At 38.6% G+C, this 9,787-nt stretch overlaps 1 pseudogene; it reads left to right on the top strand.

Annotated features, from left to right (window-relative positions):
* LOC102182109 lies at nucleotides 5,853–6,473 on the top strand (annotated as a pseudogene).

Below are 9,787 nucleotides of genomic sequence, written 5' to 3'. Positions count from 1 at the left end.
TTCTAGAAAAGGCAGAGGAACCAGAGATCAAGTTGCCAACATCGGCTGGATCATCAAAAAAGCCAGAGAGTTCCAGAAAAACATCTGCTTTATTGACTATGCCAAAGCCTTTGACTGTGTGGATCACAAAAAACTGTGGAAAATTTGGAAAGAAATGGGAATACCAGACCACCTGACCTGCCTCTTGAGAAACCTGTATGCAGGTCAGGAAGCAACAGTTAGAACTGGACATGGAACAACAGGCTGGTTCCAAATTGGGAAAGGAGTATGTTCAAGGCTGTATATTGTCACCCTGCTTATTTAACTTCTATGCAGTAGTACATCATGAGAAACTCTGGGCTGGAGGAAACACAAGCTGGAATCGAAGATTGCCGGGAAAAATATCAATAACCTCAGATATGCAGATGACACCACCCTTATGGCAGAAAGTGAAGAACTAAAGAGCCTCTTGATGAAAGTGAATGAGGAGAGTGGAAAAGTTGGCTTAAAGCTCAACATTCAGAAAACTAAGATCATGGCATCCGGTCCCGTCACTTCATGGCAAATAGATGGGGAAATAGTGGAAATAGTGTCAGACTTTATTTTGGGGAGCTCCAAAATCAGTGCAGATGGTGACTGCAGCCATGAAATTAAAAGACCCTTACTCTTTGGAAGAAAAGTTATGACCAACCTAGACAACATATTAAAAAGCAGAGACATTACTTTGTCAACAAAGGTCCATCTAGTCAAGGCTATGGTTTTTCCAGTAGTCATGTATGGATGTGAGAGTTGGACCATAAAGAAAGCTGAGCACTGAAGAACTGTGGAGCACTTTTGAACTGTGGAGTTGGAGAAGACTCTTTAGAGTCCCTTGGACTGCGAGGAGATCAAAGCAGTCAATCGTAAAGGAAATCAGGCCTGAATATTCATTGGAAGGACTGATGTTGAAGCTGAAACTCCAATAGTTTGGCCACCTGATGCGAAGAGCTGACTCACTGGAAAAGACCCTGATGTTCAGAAACATTGAGAGCAGGGGGAGAAGGGAACGACAGAGGATGAGATGGTTGGATGGCATCACTGACTCAATGGACAGGAGTTTCGGTAGACTTCCGGAGTTCATGATCGACAGGGAAGCCTGGCGTTCTGTAGTTCATGGAGTTGCAAAGAGTCGTTCACAACTGAGTGACTGAACTGAACATATCCAAAATGTGGCTCCTACCTTGGGATACTGTTGGATTAGTGAAAACATAATTCCAGTTTTGGACCGTAAATTTTAAATAATTATAGCTAGGCTCAAGCTCTTCTTTATTAATCAAAATAGAAACCATTCTTTACATTCAACGCATTTTTGGCAATGAGAATTAACTTTATTTATTCCTGTAGTGTAAAAATCTGTGCTTGGGATTCAACAAACTCTTAGAAAGCATCCTGCTGGTGGTGTAAGTGTTTTCCCTGCAAAAAGTTGTCAAGATACTTGAAGAAGCGGTAGTTTTGAGAGGTCAGGTGAATATGGCAGATGAAGCAAAACTTTGTAGCCCAATTCATTCAACTTTTGAAGTGTTGGTTGTGTGACATGTGGTTGGGCTTTGTCATGTTTAAGAACTGGGCCCTTTCTGTTGACCAAAGCTGGCTGCAAGCACTGCAGTTTCCAGTGCTTCTCATCAATTTTCTGGGCATAATTCTCAAATGTAATGGTTTCACTGGGATTCAGAAAGCTGTCATGGATCAGATGGGCAGCAGACCACCAAAAAGTGACCATTGTCTTTTTTTAGTATAAATTTGACTTTGCAAGTGCTTTGGAGCTGCTTCTCTGTCCAATCATTGAGCTGGTCATCACTGGTTCATATATAAAGTCCACTTTTCATCACACATCACAATCTGAAATCATTTGTTGTTGTTGCAGAGAATAAGAAAAGATGATACTTCAGAACAACAATATTTTGGGTTTGTGGTCAACTTATAAGGCACCAACATATCGAGCTTTTTCACCTGTCCAATTTACTTCAAATTGTTGACCATAGAATAGTCAACATTCAGTTCTTAGGCAACTTCTCATGTAGTTGTAAGAGAATCAGCTTTGATAATTGTTCTCAGTTGGTTGTTGTCAACTTCTGATGGCCGACCACTACCCTGCTCATCCTCAAGGCCCTCGTCTCCTTTGCAAAACTTCTAGAACCACCACTAGACTGTACGTTCGTTAGCAGTTTCTGGGCCAATTGTGTTGATGTTACAAGTTGTCTCTGATGCTTTACAATCCATTTTGAACTCGAATTAAAAAAAATTGCTCAAATTTGCTTTTTGTTGAACATCACCTCCGTAGTGTAAAATAAATATAAAATAAGCAACAAGTAATAAGTCATTAAAAACTGTAAAGCAAGAAATGCATATTAAAGTGATATACACCATAACCACATTATTTAAGAGTGTATTCCAATATCAAATGGCAAATTTTAACAATTCAAAACCACAGTTACTGTACCAACCTAATATATTTTCCAAACTCTATTTTTAAGATATCGAATTATCAAGTATAAATCATTTATTTACTCATGACTGTATAGCCTGAGTAAAATATCAAGTTGTTTGGTTTTGGGGAAATTACCTCAACTCAGTTCTTTCTATTTTTTGTTTTTTAAAATTGATCTATAAATTCAAAGTGCTCCCAGTCATAATCAAAACAAGTTATTTGTGAATATCAACAAACTAATTCTAAAAAATTTATGGACAGGCAAAAGACCCAGAATACTCAATGAAATACTGAAGGAGAATAGAGTTGAAAGACTGACATTCCCTGCCTTGAAGACTTACTATAAAGTCACAATAATCAAAATAGTGTGATATCCAAGAAAAAATAGTAGATTAGTGAAGCAGAGTAGAGAGACCAGAAGTTGTTGCTCAGTCGCTCAGTCATGTCCAAATCTTCATGACCCCATGGACTGAAATACCAGGCTTCCCTGTCCTACACTGTCTCCCAGAGTTTGCACAAACTCAAGTCCATTGAGTTATGCCATTCAGTGAGTTCATACTCCTCCTGCCCTCAATCTTTCCCAGCATCAAGGTCTTTCCCAATGAGTCAGCTCTTCACATGAGGAGGCCAGAGTATTGGAGCTTCAGCTTCAGCATCAGTCCTTCCAACGAATATTCAGTGTTGATTTTCTTTAAGATTGATTGGTTTGATCTCCTTGCAGTCCAAGGGACTCTCAAGAGTCTTCTCCAACACCACAGTTCAAAAACATCAATTCTTCAGCGTCAGCGTTCTTTATAGTCCATCTTTCACATCCACACATGACTACTGGCAAAACCATAGGTTTGATTTTATGGACCGTTGTTGGCAAAGTGATGTCTCTGCTTTTTAATATGCTGTCTAGATTTCTCATAGCTTTCCTTCTAAGGAGCAACCGTCTTTTAATATGGCTGTAGTCATCATCAACAGTGATTTTGGAGCTCAAGAAAATAAAATCTGTCAACTGACAGAGGATGAGATGGTTGGATGGCATCACCGATTCAATGGACATGAGTGAGCAAACTCCGGAAGATAATGAAGGACAAGGAAGCCTGGAATGCTGCTGTCCATGGGGGTCACAAGAGTCTGACATGATAGAGCCACTGAACAATGGCAATACATCTATTAAAGGGGACAAAATTCAACATACAAAACCAAATGCCAGAGAGCCTTTGGAGTAACAGGAAGTCTCATATATTGCTGGTCAGAATGCAATGCATTTCACCCACTTTGGAAGAGAGTTTGTGGTTTCTTACAGAAATAAACTCTTTTACCATATAAGCCAGCAATCATGTTCCTTGGTATTTAGCCAAAGGAGTTGAAAACTTGCACACAGATGTCTATAACAGACTCTTTGCAACCCCATGGATTGTACCCCGCCAGGATCCTCTGTCCATGGAATTTTCCAGGCAAGAATACTGGTGTGGGTTGCCATTCCCTTTTCCAGGGGATCTTCCCGACCCAGGTATTGAACCTGGGTCTCCCACATTGTAGGCAGATTCTTTACCATCTGAGCCACAGGGAAGCCTTATAACAGCTTTATTCATGTGAAAACTTACAAGCAAAAACATTGCCTTAAGTAGGTGAATAGATAAATAATAGTACATCTAGACAACAGGATATTATTCAATGCAAAACAAAACAAAAGAAAACAAACAAAACCAAGCTACCAAGCCATGAAAAGATATGAGGGAATCTTAAAAGCACATTACTTAGTGAATAAGAAGCCAACCTGGAAAACCTACCTCCATACTACACAATTCCAACTAAGATATTCTGGAAAAGGCAAATGAAAATTCTATATATATGATACTATAATAATAGGTACATGTCATTATCTGTCCAAATCCCAAGAATATACAACACTAAGAGTGAACTCTAAGGTAAAATGTGGATTTTGGATCACTACAGATTCATCAGCTGTAACAAATGTACCACTCTGGTGGGGATATCAGTAATGGGAGAACCTATGCAGGGGGTACTTGGGGTTCCTTCCTCAATTTTGTTGTGATCTTAAATCTACTAAAAAATAAAGTCTGGGAGTGACATCAGCACTATAGTGGCATGATACCCTCCTTTTGTCTCTCCCCTTCAATTTACAATCAGTAAAACATCCATAACTAAACCAAGATCCCCCTGACCAACACACCAAGACACCAGAGTTCTACACATCAGTACCTCAAAAAGGTGTGCACTGGAATACATAGTGGAGGCAGAACTAGGGGAAAAGTGGAGGCCGTGATTGCAATCCTAGCCACCAACCACCTGAAAGCAAAAGTATACAAAACTTTGAATAAGGTGATAAATATAATTTCTGAATCAGAAAATTACAACTCTATATCAGTATAGGTTGTTCAACAATTATAAGGTTAAAGTGGGGGGAGCAGTAAAAATAACCATTTTGCTGTTGTTTGGTCACTAAGTCACATCTGACTCTTTTCCGACCCCGTGGACAGTAGCCCAACCTGCTCCTCTGTCCATGGAATTCTCCAGGTAAGAATACTGGAGTGGGTAGCCATTTCCTTCTTCAGGGGATCTTCCTGACCCAGGACTATAGGTACTTCAATTTGGTAACAAACTTACAACATAAAATGAGACAATTTGCAACAACAAAACCATAAAAAGGTAAGAGGAACAGGACAGATCTCACATAGGCAAGTGAAGAGAACATGTCATTGACAGAAAAAGGACTATTTGAGACATTTTATTGAAACCTCTTGTTGATGCTTTTGAACTGTGGTGTTGGAGAAGACTCTTGAGAGTCCCATGGACTACACAGAGATCCAACCAGTCCATTCTAAAGGAGATCAGTCCTGGGTGTTCTTTGGAAGGAATGATGCTAAAGCTGAAACTCCAGTACTTTGGCCACTTCATGTGAAGAGTTGACTCATTGGAAAAGACTTTGACGCTGGGAGGGATTGGGGGCAAGAGGAAAAGGGGACGACAGAGGATGAGATGGCTGGATGGCATCACCGACTCAATGCACATGAGTTTGGGTGAACTCTGGGAGTTGGTGATGGACAGGGAGGCCTGGCGTGATGCAATTCATGGGTTCGCAAAGAGTCGGACACGACTGAGCGACTGAACTGAACTGAACATGTTAACCACAAGTCTAGAGAGAGACACAAAGCCTATTAAAAGAGGAAACTGAGTAGAACAGGAGTTGCAACAGTGGCTCAAGCTGCCCAGGCGGTGAGTCTATGACCCTGAGTGCAGACAGTGGTAAGGTACCCTTGTTTTTCTGATGAGAAATGACCATGTTAGAATGAAAAGAAGTTATCTGCACAGACCACTGTCTGTGGAGTCTTTGAAGATGATAAAATAGTGTTGGATTCTGCAGTGAGAGCCTCTGGATCAGCTATGTGGTAAGATGTTTCAGAAAGACAAGAAGCAATATAATAGTAGCAATTCCCAGAGCAGAGAAATCAGTACTAAGGGCAAGTCTATAGATTCCAGCCTTGGGGGGCTTTCACCATCCAGCAAGGTGGCAAACCTTGACACCAATTCCACCAAGATCCCAGGACAAAGCAACAATAATTCAGATACCTGTGCAGGATTTATTTAAAAAAAAAAAAAAAAAGGAAAATACATTGATGCAATTGAGAAACTGAAACTCTCTGAAGGGTAAAGTCTTGAGGGGGCACTAGAACTGATAAATTATATAGCTGTCACTCAGAAAGATAAAAAATTGCCTTTCATCCCTTTGGAGGAAGAATTTACTATGCAGCTTACCAAGTTTGGTATAGAAGTATCCACATCAGATCAGTATGATGTTTTACATGGGTATGCTCTGTATTTAATCACCTGAATGGTATGTTATGATGATGATCTGGGTGCAGGAAAAAGCTTATTGGCTTTGAAGACTACAGATGCGAACAATGAAGAATACAGCCTGTGGGTTTACTAGTGCAATAGCCTGGGAAAAACACAAGCAATCTGTAAAGTTTTATCCACTGCTTTCAACACTGTATTGACATCTGAGAAACCTTGAATTTTGCAGTCAAGGGGAAGTTGACTTCAAGTGCAAATTCAGCTGTTTTCTCTCTAGTTCTGTTTTCAATCTGTGGTGTTGAACTATTATGGAAATATAAATGATCCTTTGCTCTAAAGAAAATGCAATGTGCAAAACATCAGCCATTTGTTTTTCTATTGTGTCTTATTTAACAGTGAAAAAGAAGAGGAAACTGAGAAAAACAAAATAGAAAGCCCTGAAACTAAAATGGCAGACAGAAATACAAACAAAAAAAAGAAACAATGGAGATATAGAGCAACTAGAAAATAAAAGATAAAATGGCAGTACTAAGTTCTCATTTATCAAAAATCATCCTGGAAATTGAATCCATGAATTAAAAGACAGAAAGTAGCTGATGAGTTTGAAAACAAGACCCAACTTAATGCAGACTCCAGAACACTTAGTTCTAAAGACAAATGTAAGCCCAAAAGTGAAGGGATGAAAGATGATACTCCAAGTAAATGAGAGCCCAATAAAGCAAATGTAGCCATACTTATATCCAACAAAAATAAACTTCAAGCCAAAAAACATAATAAGAGACAAAGATGGATATTATATAATGATAAAGGGGACAACTCATCAAGAAGACATAATGATTATTCATATATATGCATCTAACATAGGACCACCAAAATATATAAGCTAATTGTTAACAGATTTAAAGGGAGAAACTGACAGCAACACAATATAGTGGAGTATTTTAATACCATACTTATATCAATGGATAGATCATTCAGGCAGAAAGTCAACAAGGAAACAGTGGCTTTAAAATAAAAATTTATATCAGATGGGCTTAATAGAATCACAGAGAACATTCCAACCAAATGCAGCAGATTACACATTCTTCTCAAGTGCATATGGAAAATTCTCCAGGATAAATCAAAATTTGGAAAACAAAACTAGTCTCAATACATTTAAGAAAATCAAAACCATATCAGGCATTTTTTTTTTTTTTTGGCCACAATGATTATAATCTAGAAGAAAGCTGGAAAAATCACAAATATGTGGAAACTAAACAGCATGTTATTTAACAGCTATTGAATTTAACATAGAACTTAAAAGAGAAATAAAAACATATCTGAAGACAAACTAAAATGAAAACATGATATATCAAAATCTAAGGAATGCAGCAAAAGTGGTACTAAAAGGGGAGTTTATAGCAATGCAGGCCTATCTCAAGAAACAAGTAATAATTCAAATAAGCACTCTACCCTTACACCTACTGGAACTAGATAATGAAGAGCAAACAAGGCCCAAAGTCAATAGAGAGAAGGAAATAATGAAGATATGAACAGAAGTAAATAAAATAGAGAGTAAAAAAACAACAAAAAAGATCAATGAAACTAAGAGCTGGTTCTCTGAAAAGAGAAATAAAATGAACAAAGTTTTAGCTAGACTCACTAAGAAATGAAAGAATAAAGTCAGGAAAAAAGCGGGGAAATTACAATTGATACCACAGAAAGAAAAATGGACAAATTCTTAGAAGCACACAATCTTCCAAGTCTGAATCATGAAGAAATAGAAAATCTGAACAAGCCAATCACTAGCAAAGAGATTGAAACAGTAATCAAAAACTTCCCAAAAATCAAAGTCCAGGACCAGACAGCTTCACTGGTGAGTTATCTCCCCAATTCAGAAAAGATATAAGACCTGTATTCTTCTCAAACTTTTCCAAAAATTGAAGAGGAGGAAACAATTCCAAAATTTTACAAGACCAATATTACCAAAAGTTAAGTGAGGACAATAAGAAAAGAAATTAACAGGCCAATATCCCTGATGTTCATAGATGCAAAAATCCTGAACAAATTATTAGAAAACTGAGTATTAAAAATACATCAGAAGGATTATATACTATGATTAAGTGGTATTTATTCCAGTGGTGTAAGAACTGGTTCAATATTCAAAAATCAATCAACGTAATACACCACGTTAACAAACTGAAGTATAAAAATTATGTTATTATATCAATAGATGCAGAAAAGGCATTTGACAAATTAAACCTGTTTTTCAAAGATTTCAATCTCATTCATGCACTATAAAGCTACTAGCCCTCTCAATGGCCTGTGAACCCAACTTCAGCAGGAGCTAAAGTATCTAGGATTTAGAGTCAGAGAGTAGTGATTTCATCCTGACTTTTCAATGAGCTGATAGTTAGGCTGTGACTGCTAAGCACCGAGATACAGAATTCAAAGATGTAGTGTTTGCCTTTGTTCCTGGCAGAACAAGAATTTAATGTTTTTGCCTCATTGTGAAAGAATTCAGAGATGAAACAGGGAGGTTAAAAAGTAAAGTGAATTTATTTAAGCAAGAATACTCAGAGGGAGAGCAGGTAGACAGATGAGGAGCTGCTGTCCTGTTTCTCTTTGGCCAGCTGGTTATGAAGGCCATGCAAATGAAGGGGCAAAACATTCACTGGGGAAGGAGGAGTTTGGGGGTCATATTCCTGATTTTCATCCCCACTCTATCTTCCTGAGGGCAGGAGGGATTTTTTTCTTACTTAGCTTAGATCGTAAGTGTCACAGCATAGGTGCATGATGGGTACTTCTTATCTGCAAGGCTAGTTTTATAGCAATGAGAACATATTTAACAACAAGTTACATTCACATGCAGGAGATTCCTGCCTTCATCTTTCTTTATCTGCTTCCAGGACACTTATTGCCCAAAAGGTGTGGTTTCCTTTCAGTCTGCCTGTTCCTGATTTCCTCTGTCTGCCCATGAACCCCCGCTGTTTACAAGATGCATGATTTCCTGCCACCTGGCCCCTGCCCCCATTTCTCTGCTCTTATCTAACTACCTGCCTGCTGTAACACCTTAAAATTAAACACTAGCTGGCAACCCAGGCAAAGAAAGATTACAGAAAAACACTTTTTATCTCGCTAGCATTCACTGAGCACCTACCATGCGCCAGACACTATTCTTCATAGCATGGAATCATGGTCAAAAGTACAGACTCTGGAATCAGCCTCCCGGAGTTCAAATCCTAGCTCTGTCATTTACTAGTTGTGCTACCTTGGACAATCTATTCAATACTTTACCTCTCTCTGCTTTGCTTTCTTCATCTATAAAAGGGCACTAATAGGAATTCCCTGTCAGTCCAGTGGTGAGGACTCTGTGCTTTCACTGTCAAGGGCAGAGGTTCCATCCCTGGGTCAGGGAACTAAGATCCTTCAAGCTGGGTGGAGAATTTATTTTAAAAGTTAAATAAAGGGGCAAACAATAACAATACATACCTCAGAGCATTATAATAAAATGAGTTCCTAACTATAAAGGACTTAAAGACAAGGCCTGAGCTT

This window comes from Capra hircus, chromosome 5, assembly GCF_001704415.2.
Source record: "Capra hircus breed San Clemente chromosome 5, ASM170441v1, whole genome shotgun sequence".
Lineage (NCBI taxonomy): Eukaryota > Metazoa > Chordata > Mammalia > Artiodactyla > Bovidae > Capra > Capra hircus.
This window is presented reverse-complemented; position numbering and strand designations above follow the sequence as displayed.